The sequence below is a fragment of the Nylanderia fulva genome, unplaced genomic scaffold (assembly GCF_048542155.1).
Source record: "Nylanderia fulva isolate GAGA-0341 unplaced genomic scaffold, ASM4854215v1 Scaffold51, whole genome shotgun sequence".
NCBI classification, from domain to species: Eukaryota; Metazoa; Arthropoda; class Insecta; order Hymenoptera; family Formicidae; genus Nylanderia; species Nylanderia fulva.
Window position 1 is genome coordinate 297,602 of NW_028190599.1, and position 17,165 is coordinate 314,766.

Genomic DNA, 17,165 nt, shown 5'->3' on the forward strand with positions numbered 1-17,165 from the left:
GCGAGCTCGTCTCGATTTTAACGAGTAGATAGATGCAGCGACGAGTGACCGACGAAGCGCGATCAGATTCGTAAACTGTGAAGAGACTCCTTTCCTATCTTCGTGATGTTATCGATAACGAGAAATAATTTTTTTTTTTTTTTTTTTTTTTTTCAAAGTTTCGTTTAATTTTTTGATCGTTCTCTGTCACATCTAACCACGGGCGTCCGCAGGGGAGCCAAGAAGGAGCATTTGTTCCCTCCTTGGAACCAGTAAAAACATTAATAAGCATTTGTCCTTCTTTTGAATAGATGCTTGAATTAATTTGTATATTTAACATAAAAGATGACAACAACAAAATTAAATTTTAAAAAATTAAGGAAGAATAAAAAACAAATAAAAATGAATTATGTTCTTCTCTAAAAAAATCTTCTCCACTTATGCGTCTAACGTTGTTCGAAAATTAGAGAAATGCAATTTTTTCTCAATAAATTTAACAATCGCATGTGTCGTTGCCCCCGTATCGGTCATTTGCTTTTATCGGAACAAATAGAAAGTGTTGAGCGCGTGCTCTTCGTCTGCCGAACATTTGTATCAACATCGTGACCGCCGAATAAACCAATCGCACGATCGCAATCGGTAAATTTATTAACTCTTTTAATCGTAACCATTTCCTGCCTCTTCCTCCCTCATCTTCGCGAGAGCATGCTTCATCAACAGGCACGTGCAACAACAAATAATACAACTAACATACACGTCACATATATGTATGCTGTATATCGTCGCGCTTTAGAGATGAAACGTGTATATATACGATTATTCGTATTAATTTCACTGCATCACGGAAAAGTAGCCTCGCGGCGCGCGTTTCAGAAAAGGACACGAGTTTAATTTCGCTCGAAATATTTATAGCACAACGAAATGAAATCACTAGGAGGACTATTAGAGACGGATAGTAAATTTATTACGCGTATCTCTCTAAAAGTTGCGCGATTATATTTTCGCGTCTAAAAAAATGTTTCTCGCGCAAAATTGCGAGAGAGATTCGCGTTGAAGAGTCTTAATCTTTTTTTTTTATTCCTTTTCATAGCGTCCAATAACCGCGGGGACCATTACACGAATAAAAATCTCTCATTTTCCCCATTTACTATACCACGCCAACTTCTACCCGATGTGTGTCTCGTCACAAAGCCTCGCGTATACACATACTTCATGCAATTCGCGAGAATCCGTCCCTCGGGGGCTTCGAATTAATTCCATCTTCGTCGCGCGCAACAAACGAAGCTCTGCGTGCCGAGCTATTGACGACGCTCGTTTTCGTTCGTATACATATATTTCGTTCGCGAATGCTCGTCCTGAAAAACCGCGCGCGTTAGACTTGATAAGAGTCGCGAATAGTTTTTCCCGGTTGCGTTCTGGCAAAATTGTAGCGATTCTCCGCTACAAAAGACAGGAATTCCGTTGCAGAGGTCTCTCTCTCTCTCTCTCTCGAGGAGGAAAAGAAAATAAAAGATCTTGGAAAAAAACAGTTTTTCCTAAAATATAGCGCCGAGCGATAGTCATCTCGCGAGTCTCGTTAGAGAGAGATTCTCTTCGCGTTTCTTCATCGAAGAGCCTTCTCTCTCGCGGTAGCGACGATGCAGTCCAAGTGCAGGGGACCTTTCGGCGGAGTGACTGAAACGGAGAAAAGGGAACGCGTGGCGAGGGAGAGGGCCCCGAAGAGAGAGAGAGAGAGGAGGAGGAGGAGAAGACGGAGGAGAGGGAACGAGAGAGGCGAGTGAACAAACCGAGCGAGCGAGTATTTTCGCTGGCCTTGACGCAGCGACGGAGGGCGATGCACCTCTCCTGGCGAACACCACTGCGAAACCGGGAGCGTGTCGCTCGGGCACGCACTCACACTCACGCGCACCGCGTGCGCGCTCGCGCCGAGAGTGCATTCTGAGAGATGAGAGAGGCAGCTCGCTCACGGACGTGCGTCTGTGTCGGTGCACAGGCGTGTCGGCACCGGTCCAACGAGGGGACCGGAGGCCCGGTCCAACTCGCGAACGGTCGACACTGACCTCACCCAACGACCGGCGGCAGTGCACCATCCTCTCTCCCCTCGAGCCCCCTTTCCTCTCACTGTACACTGCCTGCCAAAAGTCACGGAGGAAGTCGTGCCTATGCTTTGCGCGCGTACGCTTCGACGATGGCGAACGCAGGTGCTGGCTGACCGAAATCTCTGCTTGGCGGCCATTTGGTTGGCGTAGGTCAGGAAACGGTTGGAAGGTCTTTTTCGCGTGTCGAGTTATGTATGTTTTCCAAATTTTATCACGCTCTATTATATTTTGTATCTCTATTTTTTAATATTATGTTTCTTTAATATTCAATGATTTCAAGGATCTCTCTCGCTTTTTGAATATCGATAAAATATTATTCCTGTTGTTGATCGCGTCTTGACAAGTATCATTTTTTTTTATATGTTTGATGATCACGTTCATATTAATTTCCTAATATTCAATTAATTACTACGTATCTATGGAATTATGATTTTAAAACTCAATCTTGATTCGCGATTTCTTCAGCTGTCCTGACGCTTAACCGATTAATATTACATATTACGAAATACTATATCTTCGTCGACTATCGATCAGAAGATACGGCTCATAAATCTCCGCTGATTTATCCAATTGACGCAGAGAACTTTACTTTCTTTTCCAAACGAACCATCGTATCAATATCGATGACAATTCTTCCACAGCAGCATAATTTTGAGCACAATCATCATCGCGCTTATTAATTTTCTCCCTTAGGCGAGCTTCGTCATCGATATACTTTTTTTCACCGAGAGTTTGGGCCGTGTCGGAATAAATCGCGCATTTATTCTGAATTATCGAGCCAAAGAGAAGGGAATATCTGAAACCTCGTTTTCACGGAGCCCACCGCCACGTTGCATCGACGCGGTGCAATGCACCGAGGGGGACGGATAGACGAACGGACGGTGGTACACGACCAGCGAGCAGAGCCTGGCCTGGTCTTGGGCTGGCAAACCTGGCGAACGAGTCGACGAAATGACGGCGGGATGAGAAAGGAACGTGGCGGACAGTGGGAAGAGGCTGCCTCTCGGATCCCTCGCGTTTTCGGCCCGCGGGAATGCCGCGGAATAACGCGGGGCAAGAGGGGGATAAAGTCGGGGGGACTCGCTTTATGGGCTCCGCAGGGCCTGCCCCCTTTTCCCCTCGTGGTGTGCCCCCTCGACGACGCCCGATCGTTGCCCGTGTGTTGCGCTACGCGTCTTGTTATTAAGCCCACGGTCGCGTTCGAACCGAGAGCAGGATCGAGCACACGTACGCGGAGTATGTGTGCGTACGTGTGTGTGTGTGTATGCGTACGACTGCGAATCGAGATTCTTATTAATCGTGCGTCGACCCTACGTATGCTCGACGATCGCGCGTCTCGTTCGTTCAAAAATCGCGTCCGCCCGACATAGGGGGACGGGCCCCGTATTCGCGTTTAACGCTAAATATGGTTTCCTTGAGATAAACGTGCACTTTTTTTCATCTTCGAGATAAATGACACGCAAAAGCTTCGACATGGCGCAAAATATCGTACGAGAGATCGTATGGTAATTCTTTCTTTTTTTTTTTTTATCAAGAACGTATATCTTGATAACAAGAAAAGCGTCAAACGCAAGATATGCTGATAATTTTTTTCTGGCAAATTATTTTTATTCGAGATATATGTACGTGTGTAAATATTAATTTTATTAAAAAAATTCTCTGTGTATTTTGAGACATGTAACGGAAGCGTAATTAAATTGGTGGGATTTCCCAACGAATCTTTAGTTTGGGAGAACGTATACAAGTTTTTTTTAATTTTATATCGCAATGCTTCGATAATTAATTGACGAAGCGTTTCGACAGTAATTCACGCGCGCAGATGAATTTGTAAATGGTTGCGGGTTCATCGACGCGTAATTCAGCTGAACGTAATTCGAGTAATACGATTAATTGAATAATCACACGCAACTATGATAGATAATTTGACGTTTCGACGCTTGGTGCGCGCGAATATTGGGATAAAATAGATATTCCAAAAAAGAGAGAGAGAGAGGACATTATTGAATCGCGAGTGTTATGGATAAATGGATGTAATGATAAGTCGTTCCATACAGTGATAATAAATTATATCGTTGTACGCATTTCATTCTGCCATCTTAAGAAGCAGATTTATGTTATATAATGTATCGTTCATTTATGGATTATTAATTAATTAAGCTCACTGCATTGACGTTTAAAAAATACAATTTGCGCGAGAAATTATGATTAAAAATTATTGTAACTTTAATTAATGATTTATTTAATTATTAAAATAGCAATAATTTCGTTCTAAACAAACTATCGATGTTTGTCGATATCAATATCGGTTGAATTCGTGATCGAACGTAGACGATGAGCCAGCACGGACACTAGAGAACGGAAACTTAAGAATCTACACGGAAGTGCAGTCGACCAACCAATCGCGAGTATCATTGCGACGGTCGCTCGGTGATACGCAACAAGATTTCGATCGTGTGCGAGTCGCTGTCCGCATCGGTGACACGTCGCGTTCTTTCTAATGTTCAAACGCGTCCGTCGCAAAGTCATTTCCTGCTCTGACGAATACGAGTACTCGGTGACGGTGACAAAGTACAGCAAAACAGAATGCAATCATGCATTTCTCCGATCTGCTTGTCCCGCGTCAAGTAACGTATATTAATATGTATTCAAAAATATAGTATATTAATAAGTATATTAATATGTTTTCAAAAAACTGGAATAATTAAATAAAAATAAATTGATACAAATATTGATATAATTAAATAAATTTGAAAAATAATCTCTTCGTGCAAATTTGGAGGATTTATTTATTTCTACACACTTTCTAATGTGCAACATTAAGAATCTTGGCAGAATCGAATAAAGTATTTTCTCGAAGGGTTTATTGGGGGTTTTAATATAGAAATGTCTTTAAATGTCAACGACTGGAAAATGTCAATAGCCTCGGCATTTAGAGTTAAGACCTTCGATTATATAGTATAACCGTAGAGGGATCCATGTTCTCCCTCGCATCTAGATACACCTCAATTATATTGTTACATCTCATTACATTTCTAACATTCTGGATGATTCTCTACGTTAAAATGCCGCAACTACGTTTACACGTCATATAACAATTTAAAGTTTATCCTAAGAAGAAAATACAGATTTGCGACGAGTTCCTTCAGATCGATCCGAGATCCCTCAAACGGACGGACGGAGTAAACAATAAGCCGATTATCGCATTAGCAGCGAAGGACAGACAGACTTTGGACACACGCGAAGCAAGGCTGGACCATCGTTCCCGGAGCGGCGTTACGCGTCACGACGTCTCCCGAGGCTAATGTAACTCCCGTGTACGCGCGCGTGGCGGGAGATCGCGGTGCAGAAGAGGCCGAGAGAGGCAGGCACCGTTACGACGTCGGCGACGCGGCCTCGAGTTTTATATTCGGTGACTCTCTCTCTCTTTCTCGTTCTCTCGACGAAGTCCTCCAAGATTACAACTGAATCCGCCCCCGCCTCCGTCGTGGAATGTCCGCGCTCGCACGCTTTTATAAGCGAGCGCTGCACTTGTACTCGCGAGCGAGCGTTCACCAGTACGCGCGCTCGTAACCATATTGCGCAACGATCGCGACTTTACGAGTCCCCGCAAGCACACGGGATGCGACCCGCTATCAGGCTCGTCCGTCAGCAGTTATGACTCGATTATCGGGGTTACGGATGCTTAAGGATGCCACGGCGACAACGACACGACGACGTCATCTACGGAGTCGCGGGACCCTGGAACAAGAACTGGGGCGGATCCGCGCGCGTCCTATTACGTCCGCGATTAAGGACGGTCGTTATCCGCGGCTGGGATGCGTGAGATTTTACGTAATGTTAGTTTTATATACACAGGATACGGAGAGAGAGAGAGAGAGAGAGAGACAAGTACGGGATGTGTAATATCAGGAAGCGATAAAGCCTGTTTTTTTCTTTTTCTTTTGGAGTTCTCTGAACTCTCCTTCTTACACTTTTCGTGTTTAATACATGAAATACGTGCGCCTCGAAGAATATAATGGGCATTTGTATTTTCATTCTTAAAATTAGAACGTTGATAGAATTTAAGATAGCTTTGTTCGCGATATGTGCAAGAAAATAAACAAAGTACGGATGATTCATATCGCGGAGAACATAATTTCTTATCGATCGCCGCGCATTTGTAACAAGCTTATACTAGCTAGAAAACATATAACTTTCTCGTAACATGTATATTCTCGCCGTCTTTTAATTTACGCTTCAACAAGAGTATTCGATAACATGTACATAGAATCTCGACTTTATATTCACAAGTATGCCATAATAATATTATATATCTTTTCTTTAGAAAATAATTAAATATCTCTCATTTTCTTTTAATTTTAATTTATCAATAGTTTCTTTACATCAAATCGACAATTCGGGTACTCGGTCCATCGAATATTCGAAATTCGATTCCTGATTTATCGATCTCTCGTTTGCTCGACAATGACTCTCTTTCTCGTCATTGATATTTGCAATCGTGGGAGTCTGTCAAGTGGTCTGTTGTGCACGCGCCCTTACGGAGAGCCTATACCCGGTCTGGGGAGACCCTTCGTGGGTACCTTCGTCGAAAAAGGGGTGAAACCGTGGAAAGCCAGAGGGAACACGAATGAAAAAGCTGCACGGAAAAGGGCAATCCGTGGTATCGGTATGAATGAACGAACGACGGCGCAAACGGAGAGAGACTGCTCGAAATTAGCTTTTGGCTGGAGCCAGTTTGCATTTAAGATGCTATCGAGGGCTCGACGTTCCGCGAAACTGAAGATTCGAGTCACGGCGGAAAGAAAAGGTCGATGCATTTCGTATTTTTCTTGGCTCTATCAGAGTCCGTTTACTTCACAGAGGCTCGAAATTTCTGAAATACTCTATATAGAAAACATTCATTTAATTTGGCAGAAACCTAAGAAATACATCATACAAATATTTTTGTTCAATCATCTAATTTACTTATCAATTTTTTAATTGCGCGCATATGATTGATGTTTCTAATTAATGATAACTAACCATCAAATTGTATAACATATTAGGTATCAAAAGCAATTGATACTAGATTGTATATAATATTCGAATTTCTTCAAAGATTTTATCAAATGAAATGATTATTACGCAAATATAATTTATATATTTGTTCAGGGACCACGCCTAGCATTTACTATATTATCCGCGATAACATGCGTGAATGCTTCAAAGTCAGCATTATATGGTATATCGCTGAAATATTTGTTTAATATTAATTAATGTCGCAATTTAAACTGTTCCATGACATCGTTATCAAAACAATTTCTAACCAGCGAATATAAATCCTGCGATATCACCAGCGCGAACGTACATATGCAAATCTTAAAATCTTCATAATCGTTGAACAATATTAGCGGTATCTCGACAAGAATTATTGCATCGGTGTTAAACATTTTGTTAACGCGGCAAATGTGTGTAGTCCCGATACAACGGCGATAATTTTCCACCCGACAACCCACCTAGAGATTTCGCTCTCGGAATTGCGACGATAAACTCGCGGATATCTAGATAAAAAGGAGAAATTAATGGCTCAAAAATCCGGCTCTCCATATCTTTCTCCTTTTTCCTCTCTAAATTACGTCGACGAACCGGCGAATTGTTCTTAAATAACAGGTGGCGATTAACAAAATTTACCACCGTGTTCTTTCGTACCAGATTTCATGAGAATAGTACAGACATTTAAATCCGACTAATTTTAAATCAATAAAAATATAAAAGTACGACGCTAAAGAAACATGACGAAGAGAATTAATTCTATATCCCTCGGACGAGGAGAGATACGATTTATTCCTCCAATCTTACATCGATCTTATTCGATTTATGCTTCTCGTGTCTTCGTCGATATCAAGCATAAACGCGCGCAAACGCTAAGAGGACCGATCGTCGCTGCAGCGACCTCGCAATTTCGACCCGCGACGCGGGTCGTTGTACCGCCGTCGTCGTTCACGCCACGTCGAAGGTGACGCGCGCACACATACACGTACACACACGTATATGCACGGGGTTTCACGCTCCCGCAGCCAGCGCGCTCTTCGACGCATCCACGGGCCGACGTGCATACGTCGATGCACGGTATTATGCACATAGCCACACGCGCATCCCTTTGACGGCCGTAAGCCACCCGTTAGGGGCGCCGCGATGAAACGTAACACAGACGCGCGAGAGAGCTGCATTCTGCGTGCGTGCCTGCGTAGGTACGTGCATTCGACCGTTGGGATCGATGATGGAAATAATTCGTTGCCTTTTTTCGTGATTACCATTTCGAGCCTTTCTCTCTTCCGCGTCTATCTCTTTATCGCTCTCTCTCTCTCTCTCTCTCTTTCCCTTTTCATCTCTGTCTTTCGTTACTCTTCTTTCATCTATCCGCGGCTCGCTGTCTCCGTCAGTCTGGTTGTATTCAGCGAGAGAGAAAGAACCCCAATCGACAGGAAACCACGAGAGAACGTATAGAGAGAAGGGCTTGGCCGTATAATAAAGCGTAATGGACGTGGACCGGTTGCGACGATCAATTCGCCTCTTTTTTTCGTGATTTTCCGTCGCGGCACTGCCAACTGCACGCCCGCGCGTAATACGGAGAAATGGATTTTTCGACCGGGCGCTTCTCGCCCGTCCGCCCGATTGTGATGACAGCTCGCGGATGCTGCGAGCCCGACTACTCGAGAGATACGCGGACCGATTGAAAAACTGTTGCGCGCATAAAGTCCGCTAAAGGAAACGTATTTATTGAAATGGAGCGTCGATTCCGAAGCGTTGAAACGACACGTAAATTTTTATCGCAATGTTCGGCGAAATGCTCGTTTTGGAAAAATTCAAGGATCGGATGAACGAAGGAAAAAGAAGAATTTACGACTTGTGACGGCTTTATCCGAGACTCGTGGAATATAATTAACGAACCTATTACGTTTGCGTCGATGTACAAGCGCTCGCTCGGAGAGGATGCTACACAATTTATTGTCGACTCTCGCGGTATAAAGGTATATATATTTTGAGGTATTATCTTTTACAGCGAAATAGATACCTTTGTGTAAGGCAGGAGAGCGGGTTATTAACTCTTGTCCAAATATATAGAGAGGAATAAAAATTTCGCTGTGTTTCCCGAAAAATATTTTAAACATTTTTTAATCCACGTACGATTACACTCGACAGAGTGTCCTTCCATTTATACATACATACATACACACACATATATATATATATATATATATATATATATATATATATTTCTTTAAATTAACGTGTCTCGTTAAATCGCAGCTCATTATCGTCCATTTGATAATATCAGTAAAAATGTAAAACTTTTGCGATGCGCGTTATATTTCTCGTTTGATAATATCGTATGAAATAACGAGAGGATTCCTCGAACGGAACAACTCGCGGAAAAATCTGCTCGCCAAACAGCGGTTCGAAAACTATCATCACGCGCTGTCGTTCGAAGTGACCCATTATTGTAATCCGAGCAATTATTTTGCGCAATTATTCGCTGTCTGTCGTTTCAAGCAAAAACGCTACCGGCGGCTCCGCGGAAATGGGTTAAAAAACTGGCGTTCCCAGCACGCGAAATCACTCGCCCGATACGAGTGCATCTTGCCAAGCTGCAACGATGTACGTATACGCACGCGTTCACACGCACTATCCGAGAGTAGATGAACATTTTTTTTATTAAAAACAAATATAATAATTTCATCAAGAAAAATAGTTATTGCACGATTATAAAATTAGAGAAATCTTGAAAGTAGACGAGCTGACAAGAGTAGAATCGAGATCTTCTGATTCGCGTATGCGAACAAGGGAGTGAATTCCGGATATATGCGATAGTCGCTGCCATGTATGTGAAAGACAAGAAGAGAGAGAAAGAGAAGGAGAGAGTAGGACGTCGATTTCGCGTACGAAAGAGCAGGAGGAGCGGGAGAAGGCAAGGACCCGTATACAATGCGTGCTCTCCGCCTGGAATAAACGAGCTCTTTCGCTGCACAGAAGGAGAAGCAAGCCTACCGCAGCTGACGCAGCGAGGGGGCCCGGAGGTTGGTAGAAGGAAGGGGGAAGATGCGGCGAAACGGGAGGACCGGTTGGAATTTAGGGTAGGTCGGCGAACAGAGAGAGAGAGAGAGAGAGAGAGAGAGTGTGAGGGAAGGAGAAAGAAAGCCGCCCGAATCCTCCTCGAGACACGACCTACGCTCACACGGTCTCCATCCTGTCCCCTTCTTTTCCCTCGCCTCAGCTCTGGCAGCCCACACGTCTCGTCCCCAAATTCGTTTCTCGTCCTTGAGTCGAGGGGAGTCTTGTTCTTCGCGCGTATATTCGTCCCGAGAGAGAACCGGACTGAACGCGCCCGACCAAAGTCGGTGAGTGGACCATCGCGAGTCGTACAAGAACGAAAGTGGACCGGAAAATAGCAATCTGAAGGATCGACTTTGTCGATTTTATTATACGTGGCTCGATCGACGAAATTCGTTTTTGCGAGCTGCGTAAGTAGCATCCTCCTCTCTCGAAAAAGAAAAAATATATATATGATTTTTTTCATTTTTATTAGACCGCATCAATTGAATTCTTTTCAGTAATATAAAATTGCACAAAATTGTTCTACCTAAAAAAATATGATGCGTATATATTCCTTATACTACGTGTGTATATTCGTCTAAATTCGGCCATACTCTATCGCCATAATTGGACCTTCCTTCTAAACGCCATTGGGCCTAGCCCCTCTTCATCCGAATTCTAAAACAAGTTTAGGAAGAACGCGTCAACCAATGCCAGGGATCATAGTAGCCATGACGGTTATTCACGAATCTCTCGAATAGACTCTTTGTCTTGACTTCAGCGAGCAAAGTGTGATAGATATCACATCAAATACGACATATGCCTAGTGTATGTATATTCATTTTCTATATACGAAGAGCTGTAAAAATGCGACTAGTCGTGAAATATAGGCGCGCTTGACGCGAGAAGGAGAATGACAGTAATGGAAGTAGAAATAGAAACGTTACTAGGACGGTATAGAATGCAGAAGGTCTCAGGCGAGTCATAGTGGCAGGAATAGTGGATAGAGATCGGGCAGAGTGGGAGCCAGGCCAGGTAGAAAGAGGAGTGCCTGCTTTTCTTTGAGCAGCGGATGAAGGAAGGAGAGGCTGAAGAGAAGGAGAAAGAGGCATAATGGCCCGAGGCATTTTAGGATGGCCACTACTATTTATTATGGCTCCCGACATATCCGCTCGCCATGTCTTTTCTTTTTGGCTATCGCAACTCTTCTTTTCCTAGCTTTCTCAGAATTCTTCGCGCGGTATCGAGACGGTAGAAGAGTTGCAAGCAAAACCACCGTATACTAATAAATATTCCATTCTGTTATTTATTGATTAAAAATAAAATATTGAAACTTTTTAAAGACGAAAACTCGTCATCGTGCAATAAGATGGTAGTTTAAAAATGAAAAAAATGCATCGCGGGGACAGTAAATTCTTAATCCTATATGAAATGTCGGTTATGAACCTCGCGCGTTCCGCTCGCGACATTTTCCCGATTGATCGGTCATTTAATCGGATCGACGCCGTCGGTCATCGTCGTCCGCCTGCCTCTTCTTGTGACATCTCGTTTCGCTCCGTCGTCCAAAACCGAAACCGTTATCAGCGACATTTCCTCTTAAACGCAGAATCGACAACGAACGGTAGCGCGAGCGACCGACCAACCAATTCCCTTTCCTTCAGTTTTCTCACGGTGGCCCCTCTTCCGCCGACTGTCGTCCTGGAAGTACACACCAGGAAGGCGCGAGCAAGAGGTGGAGATGAAAGGAAGAAAGACGTCGTGCGCCGATACGTTCAATGGAGAAGACTGCCGTTTGTTTTGCAAGGATCATAATAAACGAAAGGGAAAGAGACGATTGAAAAGACGGAAATGTATATCAAATTACGTATATAGAGGCAATGACACAACGGAAAAAATTATGCATCCAATTTTTTTCCGAGTACTTTCAGTAGATAAAGGTGTAGTTGTAGTTGTTAATTTATTATTGTCATATTTGGAAACTCTAATAATTTGTGAACTTTGAATTAATCGAATCGGTTGAAAATAAAATATTCTGATGGAATTTCAACAAAATGTAAAAGAATATTTTTCCATTGTAAATTGATGAATTTCCCCAAAAGAATGGAGAAACTTGATGCGTAACGAATTAAAGCGTAAAATGCAAGGATTATGATGCGACGAATATTCTTGAGAACCGCTTCGTTTTCTCCAACGAAACGACTCTCTCTCGCACCGTCCTCTTCGCTCGCGCGTCGAAAGAATTCCCTGCTTCTCCTTCGGCAAGAAGCGCAGAATGAGATGAAAGAGAAAGGAAAGAGGGAAAGAAAGAGAGACGGCGAGAAGCACGAGGCGGGGGGTACCGGTGCGCCAACTCAATTTCTCCTCTTTTGGTACCCAACTTGAGACTCCGACAGCGCGGTATGGTTGCCCCACCATGTCAGGCCTCGGCGAGCTGGGCCCCACCGACCGTCCCGTACTCAGAAGGGTCCTACGGCCATTGATCCCGACCTTCACGCGCCGAACGAGCGCGATTGCCAACGAAAGCCGAACCCGAACCTGCGGCAACGCGGTTTTGCGCTGCTCCTCCCTCGTTTCCTCCATCCTTCCACGTAGAGAGAGAGATCCACACCGCACCTCTTGCCCTCTTCCTCTTCTTCTTTCTCCTACTCCCCTAACCTTCCCTAACCGCTCAGCTCGAACTCCCTGATTCTCTCTTTTCCCTGCGTCTCCCCTTCCTTCACCCCCTCATCACGTGTCCCTCGATTCACCGAGGGTCCATACGTTGAAGGATGAAGGGCCCGCGGGGCACGTCGGGGGAATAGCGAAACGTTCATGGGTTTAAAAATAACCTTCTTAGAAAACGGCCCGAGGAAAAGCATTTCTGCACGACGTTCCCCTTTTTCCGGCTGTTATTTCGTGTCGTCATCGCCATCGTGGGAGAATCGGAGTTTGAGAATGAATGGCGACGATGAGACGAGTTTTGGTTCTCGTTGAACATTTTTCTTATACGATCGCAAAATTCCTATGTTTTAATCCTGGTTCCCCAATAGGTCCTCTTTCGATCGGAGAATTGTATATATAAATTAGTGGATAATTATGTAGATTGATTTGACATTAATATTTGAAAACGAAAACAAACCAGAGTTTTTAGCACGTTGAAGATAAGTGTCTTGCGATAAAGATTCAGCGTCTTACATATAAAGGAAACCTCGAATACCTGCTATATAATATCTCTCTTTCCTTGCACTTTCCACACAAGACTAATTAATCACAAGCAGATTAATCAATTTAGATAACTTAAATGGAATCTTTCTCTCAACGATGAGAGATATGTAACGTAATCAAATAATGACTGTGCGTGATTAAAATTAAAACTTGGAATCGCAATAGTCGAAATTACCCAGATATTCCGCAGCCAAAAATAAAATCTCTCCGTATCGAGAATCTGATTAAGAATAAGAATATCTATCTCTCTCGCATATATATCGTCAGTGTCAACTCGAACGAAAATAATATCCAACAAAATGTTAATTCGCGTATCGGGCACTTACACCTGTCAATTCAAGCGACTGCCGTTTCAATGAAACAGATATCTGGATTATTCGCACACGTGTACGACGCGGCGGAATAACGAATGCGCTTCACCTTGAATTCAGTCATTCCATCCAGCGGCGCGCTTCGACAACGGAGCGAGCCCACAGCGATGTCCCGTCATGCGCGAGGGATTTCGCGTGTGTTTTGGTTGTTACTTCCACTCGGGCTCGTATCCGCGCCTGGGCTGTTATCTGCAGCGCCTTAATAACATTTTGAGCGACGCTGCACGCAGACAACTCTTGACAATAGCCGTAGGCCGTCTTCTCAGAAAACCGACACGTTTATCGCGAATTTCCGTTGTTATGCCTACGCGAAATACGCTGCTCGCCATTACGCGAAATAGTCGAGGCGTGAGTTCGAATTAAGAGCGCCAGCTTGGAACGCGCGGTATTATGTTAAATTAAAACCGATGGATTCGCCGATGGATTGTATGCATGTTGCATCGCATATACGTAACACGTCTGCAGTCATCGCGTCGGTGAATTGGAAAAAGAAAATAAGAGTATTCGTTAACTCTCGCTCGCGATCTCGAAAATGTATCGTTCCCTTCGTTTCATCGCGCAAATGTCTAATTAATGCTGCGAGAGTCTTCGTTATCTTCTTCCATACATACGCGTCTGATATATATATTGCGAGTAAAAGAAAATTACATCTTACGTCTTCCTCTAAAAAATGCGCAAATCCGGGTATATATAATTGATCGACCGCTATTTACTAATGCCCGGGAAGATGATATATCTATGGAATGTTTATAAATCAAATGCAACGTCCGTCATCATGATCGGCAGGACCGCAAAGGATTAAATTGCAACTCGTATCTCGAAACTCAAATTCGGCCAAGCCCGCGTTAATACGGCGCATTATTGCGCGCGCGGTGTACGACCGAACCGATGTGCGTGAATCGCATATGTTGCGCGTTATACAAATCGAGAGGATCGATCGATGCATACGCACTACTCGCGTACAGCCGTCCGTATATGTATATGTATATGTGTGCACACGTGGTAAGTAATCGTTACCGTGGCTACCGGCAAACCGGCGGTGAAATTAACACACACCGGCGGCTTCCACAGCAACTACCACGGATATATTGCGCGCGTCTACGCGTGTAACACGCATACACACGTGGATAACATATATATCGTACATATCGCACATATATTTCGGCGCGTCAACGTCGCGACCGCGGATTTGCGGAGATGGCATTAGTATCGCGTTACGTGAATTCCGTGACGCGAGTATGTATACGGGGTGTCCCGCACTGCCACCACCCCATCCTCCGATGATGATGGATATTCTCGAATGAGAATTGGATCTTTCCTTGACCGAGAATTTACCTATGGAGATACGCGCGACCGTCGCTTCTCCCGTAACATTATTATCAAGTATTTTTTTCGAAAAGAGCTTACGATACATCGTTTACAAAATATATTCCCTGAAGCGTATATAGAATTTAAAAAATATTCTCAAGACCTGATTCTTTCGGAATAACCATCAAGAAATGGATGGACAAATTATTATAATGATATATTTTCCACGTATCATTTTTAGATGGGGGTTCTTTCGTTAAATTCTTCTTCGAGAAAGTTTGATCGCACAGATTGATCGAGGAATGTTATCGGTAACCCATCGTGGCAGGACACCCTTTATATTCCACGTGTATACGTGTGCGTACCGTGTAACGTGTCTATGAAATCTGCGAGCGGTGCACCGCGGGCGTCAGGTCTAAGAAGGAGTGGATATAGTTGGACTTACTATAGCAACGCGAAAGACGTTACGTGAGTAAGATGATTCGAAACAAGGTTATTGGCTCTGCGAGTGCAGCTGCCGCTCGCTGCCTCTACTTGCTGCGGCTATTGAGCGCGGTTTTCTTGTTCTTTTCCCCGATGCTCTCTTGCTTCATCTGCCTTCGCCCATCCTGCCTTCTGACTTCATATCAGCCCCTCTTTTTCTCTCCCTCCCTTTCCAAGTCGTAGAAAATTTTTAAGTACACATACGATGCTTCGTTACTGCTAATATCGATATTTCGACGCTATTGCACAACTTAAATCAATATAAACATTTGAAAGGTATATCTAGGAAATATTCAAAGATTATCTGACAAATTTTAATTTCTTTCTATTAGACGTCTTTCGAGGAAAATTTTCAACAGAGAATCCTATGAATATCCTAATATGTGGTTATATAATAATATAACATTTCTTTGCAAGGATTACGAATGAAAGAGAAATCATGAGCGAATGGAATGAATCAGCAGATGTCACAAGGGACGAAATACCGCCATGAAACTGATGATCGTGCCATGCTGGCAGGGACTGTACCCGAAGTTTGCGGGCCCGCCGAAGTGAGGTGTGTACCTACCTACCTACCTGCCTCTCTTTATCTCTCTCTCTCTCTTTCTCTCTCATTCTTTCTCCTCTACTAGCTCGTGGTAAGTCACTGTACGCCTGGACTGGACGTCGTCGAACGTTGCTGTTTCGAGAGCAGAAGTATTCGAAGGAGCAACGTCCAACGGCAAGCGGGCAACCAACCGGCCGGCGCGCCAAGGGACAAAGAGCGGCCGCCGGCCCAAAAGAATAAATAAATAAAGTAGAGAAAAAGAGAGGAAGAGAGAGAAAGAAAGAGAGAGAGGGCAGAGCATCAAACGAAGGAGAAGAGAAGGGAACAGGTTGAAAGAAGAAGGAGAATGTGCCGCAATGAAGGCGATGGAGGGAATAAGATGGTACCCGGCCCAAGTGGCCGCCATCAGTGCCAAGGACATCGACCGAAATCCAAGGGTACCGTCAAGGCCAAGGAATGCCCGACCTGCGCCATCGCAAATTCGCTTGCGACTCCGCTCTTTCTCTGTTGCGGTCTTATTCAGGGGCGTGAGTAAAATAAAAACTGTCTGTGCGCGTCCAAAAAAGTGCCAGCAGCAAACCGACCGAAACTCAAGGGCGTCTGCGAAATTCACTGTGCGTTGGAACATGACTGACGTATCGATACGTATAGCGGAAAATATCGATAACTAGCACAAATTTTAATGAAGAGATATTCAAGTATTTTTTAATTTTTCGAAATTTTTTAATTTGAAAACAAGAGTGAGTTTATTTCAAAAATAAATTAGAAATTAATAACTTTGTAAAAACCTTGTAAAAATTAAATAAAAATTAAAAATACATGGATAATAAAAATTATATATAACTGAAATGTATTACTAGCGCAGTTTTATTTTATCGCAGCATGACATGGTGGAATATTTTTTTCCTTAGACTTCTCTCTCTCCAGAGGATACGTTGTAAATAATTTTAATAAACTTCAGCCACATAGAGCATTTAATATAGGCTATTTTTTGTTCGTCACCTTTTTTCTGCATGAAATATATTTAGATAACCTTTTTAAAAGGTTTCTCTAAAGTTTATAAAAAATAAAATAAGATTGTTTGTTCGCATTTATTATTAT

The 17,165-nt window shown here is 43.4% G+C and overlaps 1 long non-coding RNA gene across 1 annotated transcript in view; it reads left to right on the top strand.

The window, feature by feature from the left end:
• Window positions 1-16,797, top strand: part of LOC114941524 (uncharacterized) — a 77,941-nt gene extending 61,144 nt beyond the window's left edge. The window contains exons 2-3 of the long non-coding RNA XR_003821661.2: window positions 15,935-16,073; window positions 16,150-16,797. This is a non-coding gene — a long non-coding RNA (uncharacterized LOC114941524). The remainder of the gene's footprint in view (window positions 1-15,934; window positions 16,074-16,149) is intronic.
• The last annotated feature ends 368 nt before the right edge of the window (window positions 16,798-17,165 follow it).